This window comes from Ixodes scapularis, unplaced genomic scaffold (assembly GCF_016920785.2).
Source record: "Ixodes scapularis isolate PalLabHiFi unplaced genomic scaffold, ASM1692078v2 PGA_scaffold2__306_contigs__length_199485367, whole genome shotgun sequence".
NCBI lineage: Eukaryota > Metazoa > Arthropoda > Arachnida > Ixodida > Ixodidae > Ixodes > Ixodes scapularis.
In genome coordinates this window covers 57,021,467-57,037,222 of record NW_024609857.1, presented here as the reverse complement: position 1 = coordinate 57,037,222, position 15,756 = coordinate 57,021,467, and the positions used below count along the sequence as shown (strand labels likewise).

Genomic DNA, 15,756 nt, shown 5'->3' with positions numbered 1-15,756 from the left:
GCTCGAGAAGGGCTAGCGCACAGCCCCCGCAAAGGAGCTAAAAAACGTTTGGGCGGAAAGATGGCCGAGATACCACTACTCGAAGGAAAACGCGCGTGTATGAAGGCACTCTATATATTGCCTGCACTCATTTTAACGCCCGGTAGATTATTTTATGGCCTCACCGTGTCCCACTGCCACCGTAGCACATAGATAGGGCAAATGTAAGGATGTGGATCGACTAGAAAAGACACAATGGACAAAGGCAAGACAAAACTTCGTCTTTTTCTGTTTGTTGTTGATTTCGTTTTATTCCTGTAGCTTACCAGCACGCTCCATTTCGTCGAGTTTTTATATGAACCCAAGACGGGTTCAAATCGTAAAAGCGCCATTTACTTATGTGTTAGGCATCAGCGGCAAAATACAAAGACTTCTTTTTAAATATTTTTGATAATATACGAAGGAAAATTAATTACATTCGTTCTTTACAGATTCAAAATCTTCTTGCTTTCATCCCGCAAATTGTGTTTCTGTATCTTTCCGGACACCGTCTTCGGGAAAGATTCCGCGAAAAACACGTATCTCGGAACCTTGAAATAGCTGATCTGAAAAGCAAAAGAAAAGAAAACAAGTTCGTTGAACGTGATGTTATGCCCAAATAAAAAGTGCGCTATACGAACCTCATTGAAATGAACGCGTTTTATCTGTCACCATATTTACCGAATAATAATTTCGTCTATTAAGCTCTAAATACTTTTTAGAACACGAAGGGCATAACACTTGAATAGTGCAGAGTATTCTCTTGAGTCACTAGCTGGGAATGTGTATGATTAACACTCTTGTCACCGACAGGATCAGAACGGCAGCAGGGCGTCTCAATGGGAGGACCGACCTCCGACACTCGCTCGCCGCCTGCCGACGCGCTTTGGAAGCACGTGAGCGTTCCTGAAACGCCGAAGCCTTGCTGAAGGTACGAAGCTCACGCTCATCGCGGGACAATTGAAACCCCTCACCACCGTTCTCATTCTGTCAGTGCCCCTTTCGTCTCTGGCACTAGAGATTGGGAAAAGCCCGTTCCCACACTCGCACACGCTCGACACGCTGGCGCCATCTATGCGGTGACCCTGGAACAGCATGTCGGTAAAGTGAAGAATTTGAAGTCTTTGCAAGATCAAATGTACGTACTATCTTTGACAGATGGTCGTGTTGTAGAATTTTTAAAGTTCTTTGAGCACAAAAAAGTTTTAAGCAAGAAAAATGCATAAACAAAACTGCAAGTTTTGCTTGCTCTCACCGTGAAATATTCCAAGAGTTTTATAAAAGTGGTGTGTTCGCGATCGATGCCAGCAACAAGAACAACTTCTTTATTTTTGAGCCCGCGCTCGTTTGGTCTCTTCGCGTGCACGCAGTGTTGCTCCCGCTAGCATATGGTACATCCCCCTTTCTTTGAAGGAACAAAGAACAAAGCACAAAAACAAAAAACAAAGAAGGCATAACTTAAAAAGGGAAAGTAGAAAACAAATAAAAGAAAGTTATACACAAAAACCACGAGCAACGTGTGGAGCGGGCTGTTCTCGTTTAGATTAGTTCTGCCTGTTGGAAGACTTGTATGTAGCTCAGGCGTTGAGGTAGCCTTCCAGGTCTCTTGGACTGACGTTCTGCTCCTGCTGACGTCTGCTCAAGGACGGGTAAGGTTGGTGGGTGAGGCGACGCCTGGTTTCGAGGAGGCTCTGGCGGTGAAGGGGGTTGTGATCCATCTCTTGATGGTGGCAAGCAATCGTCTTTGCCGTCCTCTGAGTCACTGTCGTTGATGGAGATAGAGAATCCTTCCAGTGTCTTTCGAAGATGCTGTCGGTTATGGCGGAGGATCCGGCCGTCCTCGGTAAGCACCGTCTATGACCTTGGGGCCACCAAGCCTTGCACTTGTGCTTTACTCTCCCATCACCCGTTGTTAAGGATCCGCACGATGTCTCCCTGCTGAAGAGGAGCTAGCTGTCTTCCTTTCGTCTCGTTCTGGACGTGCTTTCTGACCGGAGATGCGGGAGACACGGTGAAGTCGGGCAGTAGGGTTCGTAGTTCTCGGCCCATCAGTAGTTCTGCGGGTGAGCGGCCATCTTCAAGGGGGGCTGCCCGGTAGTTGAGGAGGCCCAACCGAAAGTCTTCTTTGGCACACTCCGTATGCGTAGTAGACGCTTGACAACTTGTACACCTTTTTCCGCCAGCCCGTTCGACCTTGCAAATAATAGACTTGAAACAGTAAGCCGAAAATCATGACGTGCAGCAAAATCCTTATATTCTTTCGAGGAAAATTGTGGGCCCCCCTCCGTGCAAACTTCTAGAGGTAAACCATAGCGGGCAAATATACAAGCTAACTTGTCAATGACCACCGTTGCTGTGGTTTCTCGAAGGTGTTCCACTTCTGGGAAATGTGAATAGGCGTCGTACACAACCAAGTAGTGTTTACCGGAGTGTTGGAAGAGATCTGCAACTACCCTGGACCAGGGATGGTTGGAAACGGTGCGGATAGAGAGAGGCTCGTCTGGCTGTCGGTAGGCAAACTTCTTGCAAGTTTCACATCTGTCGATGAAAGCGGTAATATCAGCGGTCCATTGCCGGCCAATACATCAACCTTCACGCCTTGGACAAGCATTTACCCAGCCCCAGATGGCCTTGATGTAGTCGTTTCAGCATCTTTCTTCGCACAGCTGTTGAAATGACAACTTTCTTTCCTTTTTGCAGTACTCCGCTAACCACCGAAAGCTCTGGTGTAAACTGCTTCAGCTCATCTTCCACAGGTTTTGATTTTTGGAGGCTCATGATGACTCGCTGGAGGGCAGGATCGCTGACTGTCGCCTCCTGTAGGCGAGCTAGTGTGCCTTGGCCCACTAGCTCAGATAGGATGCCCACCCCATGCACTTCTACATCCGTCGTGGCCTCTCCCTGTGATGGATCTGATGGAATCCTCGATAAAGTGTCGTCAACTACCAACTTAATACCGGGGACAAACTGCTATCATACTTCAGTAGTCGTAAAAATAGTCGTTGGAGACCAGGAACCATTCCCCTAGTTTCTTTTTTTTTTTTTTTTAAATGGCCAACAGCGGATGATGGTCTGTTTCGATGGCGATATGTTTTCCCAGTACGTAGTCGTTAAACCTCGTTTTCAATGTGAGCACTCCGGCGTTCAGTATCAGTGAGCACCTGAGACGCGGAGCCTACCACACGCCAGACATGTACAAATTACTCAAAAGAGGTAGTTAAGTTAAGTTACTGAGTATCGACGCCAAAAGTAATTGGAGTAGAGTAGAAATTACGCATTTGTAATAGTAATTGAGTAAACTACTAACTACTCTAAAAAGTAGCGAGTTACTTTGAAGTTACTTTCGAAGTTACTTTTTATATTTTTGTGGAAGCAAAATGAACAGCAGTTTTGATCAATGAAAAACCCTGCGAGCCTAAAATACATGCAGTCTATTTATAGCTTGCGTGTTCGCCAAAATAGTTTATTCGCTCGCAGAAGCAATTGACTTTCAAAGTTCTTAATAGGATAATTTTCCCCTTTTCTTTCTAAAGACGTCCCCAGCCAAGCCAAATAGACGTTCCACCGTTGCACTGAATGGAACGGCAGCGTTGAATTTGAGAAACAGGTTGTGCAGGGTCGGGTAAGCGAGTGTCGGCATCTTAGGTGTCCATGACGAAACATGTGAGGTTTGCCTCGGGTAGAGGGTCTTTTATAACAAACTTTCCTCCTTTTTACTTTTTTCTTCGCCAAGTTGAGATTGTTATGACTGGCCCCTCTTTATTCCGACGTCGTTCTGAGAGTACGCTGAGAGAGTGCACCGGACCTTCAAGGGTTCAAGTCTCGCGCCACGACTATGAGATCGTCCGGACGACTGCGCGTTCCGTTGTAGTGCTAGTGTTACGCTACTGAAAAAAAAATGTTTTGTTTTAACAGAAGATGAACCGAAGTATACTTCGCCGCTGACGCCAGGTCCAACAAAAGGAGGATCTCCCAAGGATAACTCGCAATCCTCGCCGGCGACTACAATATTCTGACGCGAGTGACACGCCTGACAAGTAAATCGTTTTTAACGAAGAGGAGGTCTCCCTGGCATGGATGGTCGGAAGGACGCGAAGGATTACGTGAACAAGCATCGTCGCTCGTATACAGTTGCAGCTGGAAGCGGGAACGTGCTCCCATGAACGGATTATCCGTGCCAGGGTTTGTGCGCGGGAGAGTCCGGCTTTGCAAAGGCGTATGCTCTGACGACAAGGCGACCATGGGAGCAGGCACCCAGCTGCGAGGTCATTCCAGTGGCGCCTCCCGTGGAACCTACCGCTTGAGTCAGAACTCACTAAAGACAGACAACAACTCTCGGAATGTCCCCGTCTTTCACGGTTGCCGCTGGAAACGCGGCGCCTGCGTGCGTTACCGGATTAGGTCAATACCCGACCAAGGCTTGTTAAGCATCTCTTCCTGCGTTCGTGCGTGCCGGAGTTATGTTTTGGCTGCTCGTCGCCACCTTGACCCCAGGACGCCTTCCCGAACAAGGGGGCCCCTTGTTACGGAATGCCACTTTATCTGCCGGCGTCTTATTCATTTCTGCGCTCAAACTTCCGTGATGGGCAAAATTAGAACTATATAATTTCGAAAGTAGTTAGTAATTTGAGTAGAAGTTACCTAAAAAACTAGTTAAATTAAACTACTAATTACCCAAATCAAGTTGTAATTGAAAGTTACCAAGTTACTCGAAAAAGTAGTTAAACTACAGTAGTTTGAGTAGAGTAGTTGAACTACGTCCAAGTCTGCGCACACGCCAGTCCATTCCATGCTACTGAAGCAACGCAGCCCCTAGAGCAAATGCGGACGCATCAGTTGACAACTTGCTGGGCAACTCGGGATCATAGATTGCTAGAACTGGGGTTTGCGTCAGCATTTTTTTTTAATTTCTCCTACTGACGATCATGTACACTGGTCCATTTAAAAATGGTGTCGTTCCTAACTAGACTGCGTAGGGCCTCCGCTTGAGAAGACAGGTGTGGTAAGTATTTCACGAAGTAGTTCACCGCGCCAAGGAGGCGTTGAACTTCCTTTTTTTGTCGTTGGAGTAGGGTGCCGTGCAACACAGCTTATCAAGTCTGGGTTCGGTTCAATTCCGTTGCAACTGATTCTGTCGCCAAGAAAGTGGGCTGTTGCCAACGCCTGGCGAAGCCTTTTGTCGTGTTCTTCTCGTTTGCCGCCCCATACCAGTACATCATCTATGTACACACGCACACCAGGAAGGTCGTCGAATATCTGGCTTATCGTGCTCTCGAATACTTCCGGAGCTGAGCGATTCCGAAAGGCAGTCTTAGATATCGGTAACCATCAAAAGGGCTGCTGAACGTGCAAATCTCCGTGGTCTGTTCATCAAGCGGAATCTCATGTAATCCGCAGTTAGCGTCAAGGCGTCTGAAATACTTGGCACACGCTAGCTCGCTCTCGATTTGCTCGCGCCGTGGGAGCTGAATATGTTCTCTTTTCAGTGCCCGATTCCCGTTTCAAGGGTCCATGCAGATTCTTAACTTGGCATTTTTGTTTTCGCACAACGACTCAGTCGGAGGGTTTCTTAACCTTTGCGATAATGCCTGCGGCCTCCATGCGTTCCAGTTCTTTCTTGAGGGGTTCGTTCACCGCTCATTCACAATGGAAGCGGATCCGCGTTCGCAAAGCGGTTGCGAACGCGGTTGTATAAAGATTCAGCACAATTCCACGCGTACTCGATGACATCAAGTGCGCGTGACATTGTACTGAATCTTTATACAACCGCGTTCGCAACTGCTTTGCGAACGCGGATCCGCTTCCAGCGTGAATGAGCGGTAAGTGCGTGCGGCACTCGTCTGGCGGGCTAGACCACTGGTACGGCATCACCTCGGATTACCATCTTGTACTCCCGTTGTGTCTTGCCAATACCGGAGAACATCCCCGGGAATTCCGACTCTATGTTTTGGTTGCACGCCTTGTCCTCCACTGAACTTACTCGGTTCACGAGGCCCAGTTGCTCGCATGCACGGAGACCCAGAATAGCTTGCTACCTTTTCACCACGAAGAATTCGGGCTGCACTGGTCGCTTGTCGAGCTGCACCTTTTCGCTGTGTTGAATTTCGCCACCCCCGTAGAGGCGAAGAATGCTTCTAGTTGGACGGCGTTTCGGCTTCGTCCTGAGCTTCTTAAACAACGCTCTGGGCAATACGTTTGCCTGCGCTCCCGTGTCGGCCTTGATTTTCACCACGGTTCCCTCGATGCGCGTGGTGACGATCCAGTCGCGATTGGAGAAAGAACGCTCGTTCCCAGTTTCAAAAATTTCAAAAACGTCGGAGTCACTGTCGCTTTCGTCCCCTTCGGCCACGTCGTGTACCGCTGCCCTCTCACTCCTACAGCAGATTGCGAAGTGATTTCGTTTGGTGCACTTGGCGCGTGTCTTTCAATACGCGGGGAACTTCCTCGGCGGATGAGATAAATTATAATGAGTACATCTTCTCTGCTCAAAATGCTTGGCTGGTCCTTGTTGAACGGGGTCAATTTTCACAGTTTCGCCGTCCCACGCTCTGTTCTTAGCTTCGACACGCTCCTTCGCCTTGCAGCACTCTACTGCTACTTCTAGGGTCAGGTTTTTTTTATCGAAGCAGCTTTTCTCGCAACATCGTGCTCAAAACCCCGTAAACAATCTGATCTCGGAGGAGAAATTCTTCCAAATCTGCAAAGTTGCACGTCCTTGCTTTCAGTTGCAGGTCCCTAAATATTTTTTTCAAATGGTTCTTCTTAAGCTGGGTGACGCGTGCGAAACACATACCGCTTATGCGTTTCGTTACCTTTGTGCAGGCAGGAGTCGTCAAAAGTCTTGACTAGTACGTCATAGTCGGCTTGCTCCTCTGATGTCAAATTCAGTGTGTTAAACACGTCTATAGCTTCCTGGCCTACTATATGTAGAAATATAGCAGCCTTCTGTTGCTTACTTCGAGGCTTCGTGGGTTCCCTTGCTAGGAGATAAAGCTCGATGCGCTGCTTGAACCTTTGCCAAGACGCCGTCGCGTTGTCGCCAAGTGTTGAAGCGGTTCCGGAGGTCGAACATCTGTCATTATGCCGTTAGCGTTTACCTTTGGACTTCTGACACCATGTAAAAGTGGTTTGTTCAAGATCAGTGCCAGCAACAAGAACAACTTCTTTATTATTGAGCACGCGCTCTTTTGGTCTCTTCGCGTGCCCGCAGTTTTGCTACCGCTAGCATATGGTACCATAATAATGGTAATAAATTGTTATAAAATTTGCTCCGTGGATTGAATATCCACCCTTGTGTATACCTACAAAATACCTGATCCAAGTATTAATTTCTCCCGAGAAAATAAATCTTGAAGTTCACGCGCACACCTCCGTATCCCTGTTTCACGGCGTTGTGGCTTATTTATTTATTATTTATTTAATTACATTCTACCTACATCGCCCTGTTGGCATTATTGTAGTGTGTTTTAGAAAACATTATAACAAGTGGAAAAAGAAAACGTCATTATCATAAATTGACACAATATCTTCCGGGAGGTCCTTCCACTCTCTCGCGGTTTAAACAAAGAATGAATTAACAAAACTGCCAGTCCTGCAAGTGGGAACAGCAACCTTTTTAGAATGATCACAGCGGGAAGAGACGTAGGATGGCTCCATAAGATAAGAGGCTTTATCAATTCCTGTTTTGTTGTGAAAGACATCGTGGAAGAATTTTAGTCTTAGTTGTTTCCTTCTACATAATTCTTTCTAGTTTATTGATAAGGAAGTCGTGATAAGGGTCCCAGACAACGCACGCGTAATCAAGGATCGTTCTTACAAAAAACAATAAAGTGTTTCTTTAACGATTCGTGACGCGGATCTAAAATTTCGGCGAATAAAATAAAAATTTTACTAGCCTTTCCGATTGTACGTTCTATATGGCTGTTCCATTTAAGGAAATCCGCATATAGCACTCCTAGGTAAACATACTCGAACCCAGAACATAAAACGGTCCCGTTGGTCAGGTAGCTTTGAGAATCGTGCAGCTCAGTTCTCGAGAAACGGATATGTTTGCTTTTACTTAAATTTAGGCTGATTTTCCATTGATTGCACCAAGAACTCAAAATATGTATGTCGATTGTAGTAGGTTAATGAACGTTTGTGTTTTTTGCGAATCGTGCCTGGTTTAGGCTAATTGAGCCAGGCAATGGGGGGGGGGGGGGGGGGGGGGGGGAGAGAAATCGGTGATGCGCGGTGGGGTGCATTAACACAACGAGGAAATGCAGCAGAGCGACATCTAATTGCTTTTTGATCGAGAAGCTTCTCCAACGGAAGGGGGTCCGAGCAGTCGACGACAACGCTGGCTGTACAGAGTTCGCGTCGTGCTAGCAAACAAAACCTTCGATGCCAATCTGAAGCGGCATATCAAGCTCCACATGTCGGCGGAACGCGATGCAGCCACAATGGGTTAAGACCCGTTCACACTCTAGCGACCTCTTTAAACTGGGTTCCTTGAAACCTCTCACAACGCGACGACACACTGGCGCCATCTATCGGGTAGCAGTGTAAACTATGCGGTCCGGCATATTTTCTACTTCTCTCGCGCATGATCTTTCTCGCGCTTGGCTCGAAAAACTTTTGTCAACGTTATAAACGATCCTTTCTTATAGGGATTACGCATATTCGACATCTGAAATCCCGCAAACCTTCGATCCTGTGAAATGCAGTTCCAGGGTCACCACTAGGATAGCGCCACCGTTCCAGTGTGTTCTCTCGTTCTAACAAATTTAAGGACGTTCTTACAAGTCTCGTCTCTCTCGGTCGTACTCGGTTGCAAGATTGTGAACGGACCTTTATTCTCTTGGAGGCGATGCCGGCAGATCGAATGCGAACAGCGAATCGTCTGCAATCTCGTGCTGAAAAACTTAAAATATTTGCTGGTCATTGCTTGACTCAGACGAGACTGATGAACAGTAGTCTATTATTTCCCACTGACGATCGCGAGGGCCTTCTAATCGCTTCTGGCGCTGGGCGAAAAAGACTCAACCTGCGCATGTGCTGATGTTTATACAACATCTAATGTCACAACAAGAAGACGAATCACTAAAATTGCTGGTTAGTTTCGGTTCGGTCATATCGTAATTCTGTAATTGAAAATTAAAGTTACAAAAATCTGGGAAATTCATGTGCTGCCCTAGGCCGCGTTTCTTGTGCTCTTTCAGAAAACGTTCGAATTGACGCCGGAGACACACGGTCGTAGCTAATCGCAGGAGTTTGAACCAGCCTTAACAGAAATAGAGGGGGAACGTTTAGCGACAGGTGCTTGACAGAGAGAAAGAAAGCGCACAACTCTGCATGGTAACAAAAATAGACGGCTGCAGCGAAGGTGTTCGCTAATGGAGAAGCTAGCTGGCCCGTCATCTCGTTTGGATACCGATATCGCTAGCTGTGGAACTAGGACAGCCGCAGGCCACGTTGAAGTGAAGAACCGAAAGCCGGATGGAACTGCCGGTCGTCAGGTGGATGTAATCGTTCTTGTCTGTTACAAGTTAAATAAAAAAAAATTAATAAAAACATATGCTTACAAAAAAAAAAAAAAAAAAAAAAAGGAATCAAGGAGGGTGCAAGCAGGTTGGTGAAGGTTCAGCATGATGACTTTACCCGAAACTATGGTCTTGTAACAAAAAAAAAAAAAAAACAGTCTTGGGTAATACCAAAAAAAAAAAAACAGTCTTGGGCAAAGTCACTAAAATATGCTTATATTAGCCTAAAACACGACTATCATCACTCGACTGTCTGGCATCCGAATTAAAATTGCAAAGCAAGCCGAAAACACCAGATGTTCATTATTCGAGTAACTTGATTATATCGCATACCTTGCCCTTGCAGAAGCCTTTGACGTCTTCCTCGCTTAGAGATTTCCCAGGTTTCAGTATAATCCAGGCGCAGATCTCCTCTCCCAGCCTCGTGTCTGGGACTCCCACAACCTGTGTCGTCGAGACCAGAGACGGACAAAAAGTTCGTATCCTGTATGAAATCTACATCAGACCTGTGGATTCAGCTCGAACTCCGAAAGCATCTGCGTTGTTCACCAGTCACTGCCAAAGTGAGAACGGCAGGAAGGATCTTCGCTTGTCCCGACTCTAGCGCGAGCTTCCCAACTTCAACAACGGTATGGTATCTCGTGCCCCTCGAGTGCCCCCACGCAAGCAAAGCACGGCGGAAGGCACGGAGCGCATGATGGAGGCCGGACGCTCGAAAGACACGAACTGCCGTTTTCATTCTGGCCGTGATCATAACTCGTACGGATATATTCGAATCTGGCCGGGCCGTGCAACAATACTCGCCCGGAATGTTTTTCACTTTAAACGAGCTTACTGGCACTATTCGGACGCAAGTATACTTGCACGGCAACACCACCGACCAAGAAACTCCTTTGTTGCGGTGTAATTTTAAGGACAAAAGCGAGCGTTTTCTTTCGATCTCTCCTTCGCAAAACTTGACGTAGATGGGGGTTGCAGTCGCTCCAGGCTATGTTCCAAAATTTACTAGATCCGACCACGGAGTTAAGGTTTCGTACCGCGGCGTTTCAAAACTTACTCGCGTACTCGATGACGTCAGAACTCGCCTTCCAAAAGCGGGTTGTTTACTCCGGGATAATTACTCACGCTACCCTCCTCGATCGGGGGTAATGCCGGATCAAATCGAGTAAAGACGTCACCTGATCTGTTCGTCGTCTGCTTTCTGCGCCGACAGCCGTCAAAGCTCGCTTGCTCCGTTGGCTTTGGTGGCGGACGTTCGAAATGACAAATAATCAAATGCAACCATTGTGGGTTTCCCCTTTGGGGGTACCACTTAGAAACACAGTAGGTTCCTTCGGTCCGGATAACGACGTGTTTCTTTCACGACAATGCCACACGCTCGCCCAAGGGCCAAGAATGGTGGAGATGACGGCGCTGTCTCTTTTGACAGGATCGCCAGTCGGAGTCCGCGCTGCCGCTATTGAGTGTATCACGGAGGGGAAGGATCCGATAAGGATAGGAAGGCTCCGTCGAGCAGAGCCTCCCCCAGCGAGAGCCCTGTCCGTTGGATTAAGGCCGTCTTATATACACGAACTCAACTCTCCTACGTCACGCCGCGGTGGTGGCGCGCCGGACGCACTTCCGGTCTGGGGCGGTGGGCAGAAGTCGCCGTGCCAGACACGCTGTGTTTTCTTGGAAGAAACGAGACAAAAAAAAACTACCTTCTGGTCAAAATGCTGCGACAGGGGTTGTACGAAGAGAGTCTGGAAAGGTATGAAGATCAGATTTAATGTGTTTTTGCACCCTCCGTTCGTCCGAGAACGTGGATAGTAGCCGTGAAAAGGGCTAACCAGACGCTGTCGAACTACGATTGCGTGTGCGGGCAACACTTTGTGGTCGCCAGATGTATTTGCTTTGTTCCAACATAAACGAGAGAAAACCGCCAAGTTGTCCGAACCACCCACGGGTTCAGTGCGTCTTCAAATTCAAACGGCCGCCTGATCGTTCGAACTTTCGTCTGCTCTTTCAGACGTCTGCCTTTTGTCGTCTGCTCGTTCAAACAAAAGCGGCCCGTAGACCAAACTTTGACCCGGTGATTGCAATAAGAAGTAATCGCAGGCCTCAAAAGACTTAAGTAGGCTCGGTGTAAACAGTAGATACAAGATGCTGATCATTGGTACCAATGGCCATCACCGACTTGTTACGCTTGGTCTGTTCCCGCTTCCGATTTTAAGTATCGACGTCGATCATCGCCGCTACCTTCTACACTTTTGCAACACGAGCGACGTCGCTACCGAAAATAGCTGGAAGAATCTCATTATGGTTTTGGCGTCCCTTCTGCGGCGTTCATGCGAATGAATCGCCGCACGTCAAATTATTTACGGAAAGTTTAGCAGCGTAAAGAGCCTTGATAATTTCGCTTAGGCGATTAAAGTGGTAACACATTGCGATGAGGACGTAGAATCGACAATCCCAACGCGAAAAAGAGTATGCAGACTCACACAGACGCCGACAAGGTGACATTCGAGTGGTTTGTTGACGCGGGACGGCGGTGCTTCGCGTACCCCATTACGCATGCGTTCGCACTGTCGTCTGCTCTTTCAAACTTGGCTGCTTTTTGTCGTCAGCTCGTTCAAACGACAGCGGCCCGTAAACCAAACGTTGACCCGGTAATTGCGATAAGAACTAAGTGCAGACCTCAAAACACTTTTGAAGATTGGTTGGGGTAAGTAGGCTAAGTGTAAACAGATACAAGATGTTGATCATTATTGTTACCAGTGGACATCACCGACTTGTAATGCCCGATTCTACTAGCGGTTTTCAGTATCGACGTCCACCATCTTAGCTACGGTCCACGTTTTTGCAGTCCGAGCAACGTCGCGTCTGAAAACAGCGAGCAGAATCTCATTGTGGGAGTCAGGCTTTAGCGCCCGTTCTGCGGCGTCCACGTGAAATGAATCGCCGCACGTCACATTATTCACGCAAAGTTTTGTCTCGTTAGTTTTGCTGAAGCCGCTCAAGTAGTCAGACATTGTTAAGAGGACGCAGAATCAACAATTCCAAAACGAAAAAGAGCACGGGGACTCCCACCGACGCCGACAACAACGCAATTCAATGGGTTGTTTATGGGCGACGGCGGGCTTCTTGCCCACCATCCACCGCGCATGCGCGGCGCCGGTGGCGTCCGCTAGGGGCGCTCCGGTTTGTTTGTAAACATGAGTTGGTGTTCTTATATAGCCTGCGGGAATGGACGCGCCCGGGGGCGTATAAGCAAACCATATCCCGTACAGCACCTGGCCACGCCCCCTTGTCACGTGATATGACGTCACTTCCGCTAAAGCAATTTGACATGTCACGTGACATGACGTCACTTCCGCTCCATAACGAAACAAGTTGTTTTATTGGTTTGTGAAATGTCACGTGACATGACGTCACTCACGCTGCTGTGGTGAGGCAAACATGGCACCCGCCGCCTGAAACTTTGAAACGCGAAGCCTACGCGGTCGATGCAGTCGCGGCTGAAGCCTCAAACGCTTGAAACAGGAAGCCTACGCGGTCGACGCAGTCGCGGCTGAGACGCTGTGAACGCGGTGCCGCGAGGGACTGAACACTTGTTGACGCAACTATGCGACGCCCGCAGTATGCGACGTCTCGGATCGTGCTTCTGCAGGAGTGCTTAAAAGGCGCAAGTACTTTTATTAGCGTTCCCAACTCATCGCTTAATAAGAGCAAAGCTACCAACGCCTACCGCTAGTATCCGAAGTCGAGCCTTCTCTCGATGTCGCCGCTGGTGTAGACTTTATTCTTGCTGAGCAGGTTCGTCGCCGACGGGGTGGATGTGAACCATGGCATGCATGAGCGCTTGCCTTTTTCGATACGAAAATATGCCCTGTCGTCCCGAACGCTTACGCTGACCCCCAAGCTCAATTTGAAGTATCGCCAGCATTTTTATTCCGCCTGTACGTTGTCGTCGCATCACCATTACTCGCGGCGACGCAGATCTTCGTGCTTGCCTTCCAGCGGTGCCGCGACTCTCCCGACCCAAAATAAATGTGGCTATGTCTACAACTGCTCGACCCTCAAACCGCGAATCCGGGAAGTGGTGAAGGGATTAGCTTTGTAAAGTCGCATCACCGTTACTCACGGCGACGCAAATCTTCGTTCTTGCCTTTTAGCGGTGCCGCGGCGCCCTCGTCCCAAAATAGATGCAGCTATGCCTACAACTGCTCGACGCTCGAACCGCGAATTCGGGAAGTGGTTAAGGGATTAGCTTAGTACCGTCAGAAACACTCGTGCCATTGGAGAACCTTTCATGGTGGAGGTACGAATATGACGATACGCATGCCCAGTGGAACTATGAAGAGAAAAAACGAGTGAATACTTTGAGCTCGGGAAGTTTTTATTTCACCACATGAAATATATAGTTGCACTAAATGCTGGTTTCAAATAATGCTATTTCCTCTGTCCCTTTGAAATAACCGGGGCCTTCATATGATGCACATACATGCAAAAATCAACAGAATGAAGACGTGGGAACGATATGGCTATGAGCTGTAAAGCAAAATGGCAAGTTCACACTCAGAAGCAACAGCTCACATAAACATTAAAAGAAGTTGACGAATGTAAATAATAGTTTCTCTCGAGAACTAGGGTAAAGCAAACGGGCATGTCGCCTCAAACGTATAAGGCACATGAGAGTTGTCGTAACTTTGGAAGCTACTATAGCTTATTCATGTAAAAGCGGCTTCACACACTTGCAACAGTTTATGACCAGAGTGGCCAACCAGTCAGTTACAAGAGACTTAAAGCTGGTTTCAAGCCATTCCTGTCATAAGCAGTTGCAGGTGTGTGAAACAGCCTTAACTTGTGACGCCCTTCTGCTGTAAAGACCAACTGTAAACAATGAATAAACCTCTTCTGTTCTTACTTAATTTGCACCATGTCGGAATTGCACATCACACTTGTGTGCAAGAGCCCAAGACTAACACGGCTGCAAAACAAGCAGATATTTAAAAACTCGTGTCGGATCCGAAATCACACCCAACAATCCTGGACACTAAGCAGACGTTCGATTGTATTTGTTCGAATGAGCAGCTGTGTTTTTCTTCTCATTAATCTAGACAGTTTGAATGGATGTAACCTCTGCTTTTGTACATAACATGTGGCAATGAGCCTAAACAACACTCCAGGCACCCAGCATTCACATCAGAAGAATGAAAACATGTTAGAGAGCAGCTGGACTTTAATTCTACTTGCTGCCTGATGAGTTTGTGGACAGAGACATGAAGCGTGCAGTCTTCTGCTGCCCATGTGAACCCTCCATGTATGCCCCTCTTTCAGTCTTATTTTTTCTCCACTTTTGAAGAGACTTGGGGCTAAGGACATTGGTAACAGGTCACCGCTTCATGCTCTACAAATGCTGCCGGCGAGTCTGTGCCTGACTACATTGCTGTGCTGCGAAGTGTCACTCAGCACTGCGAGTAGACATCATTTTCGTATACGTTTTGCGACCGGTTAGTTTATGGAGTATGCGAGGAAGCCATTTGGCTACACCTTCTCGCCACACCAGATCTCACTTTTGATAGGACTCAACAACTTGCGATTGCTGCGGAGTATGTCACAAACGAGAAACCCCACACTTCCGGGCTCCAGAGACGGCAGAGGTTCGCCACATTGACAAACACGACCCACACAAGGCATGAAACGGTTCATCAATGCCAAGCCACAACCCTGGCGCAAGGAAGACATTTCCGAGTACAGCTAGAAAATGTTGCGCACGGCACAAGTAGCTATAATTTTGAACGTGCCATTTCTGTGGTGGAAGCGGACACATCATGCATGCATGCCGTCAGTAGTCGGCCAAGTCTAGGCACCACTCTCCAAAAGCAGGATCCGGTCATCGTCTGGAATAAGACAGCTCAAAGACAGAGCCGTAACTTCATTGAACAGGGGCAGCAATCGCCGAAGTTCAAATAATTGGAATTCCCATCTACATAGAAGTTGACACTATAACTGCTTGGTCCACAAATGTTCTAAAGAGAATATGTCATCTTGGAAGAGCAGCATAGACTTAAATCGCACTCCGGACGCATTCACAACGTAAGTTAGTGGTTCTGAGAAGCGTCAATTCTTCCACGCGGTTCCAGGGAAAGGAGTGTGAGCCACCGTTGCTGATCGTGAAAAGACGTGGAGCAAGCCTGCTCGAAAGGAACCGGTTTTAAGCGTTCAATAAGCTACG

At 47.7% G+C, this 15,756-nt stretch overlaps 1 pseudogene; it reads right to left on the bottom strand.

Annotated features, from left to right (window-relative positions):
- Nucleotides 1-262: 262 nt before the first annotated feature.
- LOC120849831 overlaps nucleotides 263-15,756 on the bottom strand; it is a 396,720-nt pseudogene continuing 381,226 nt past the window's right edge.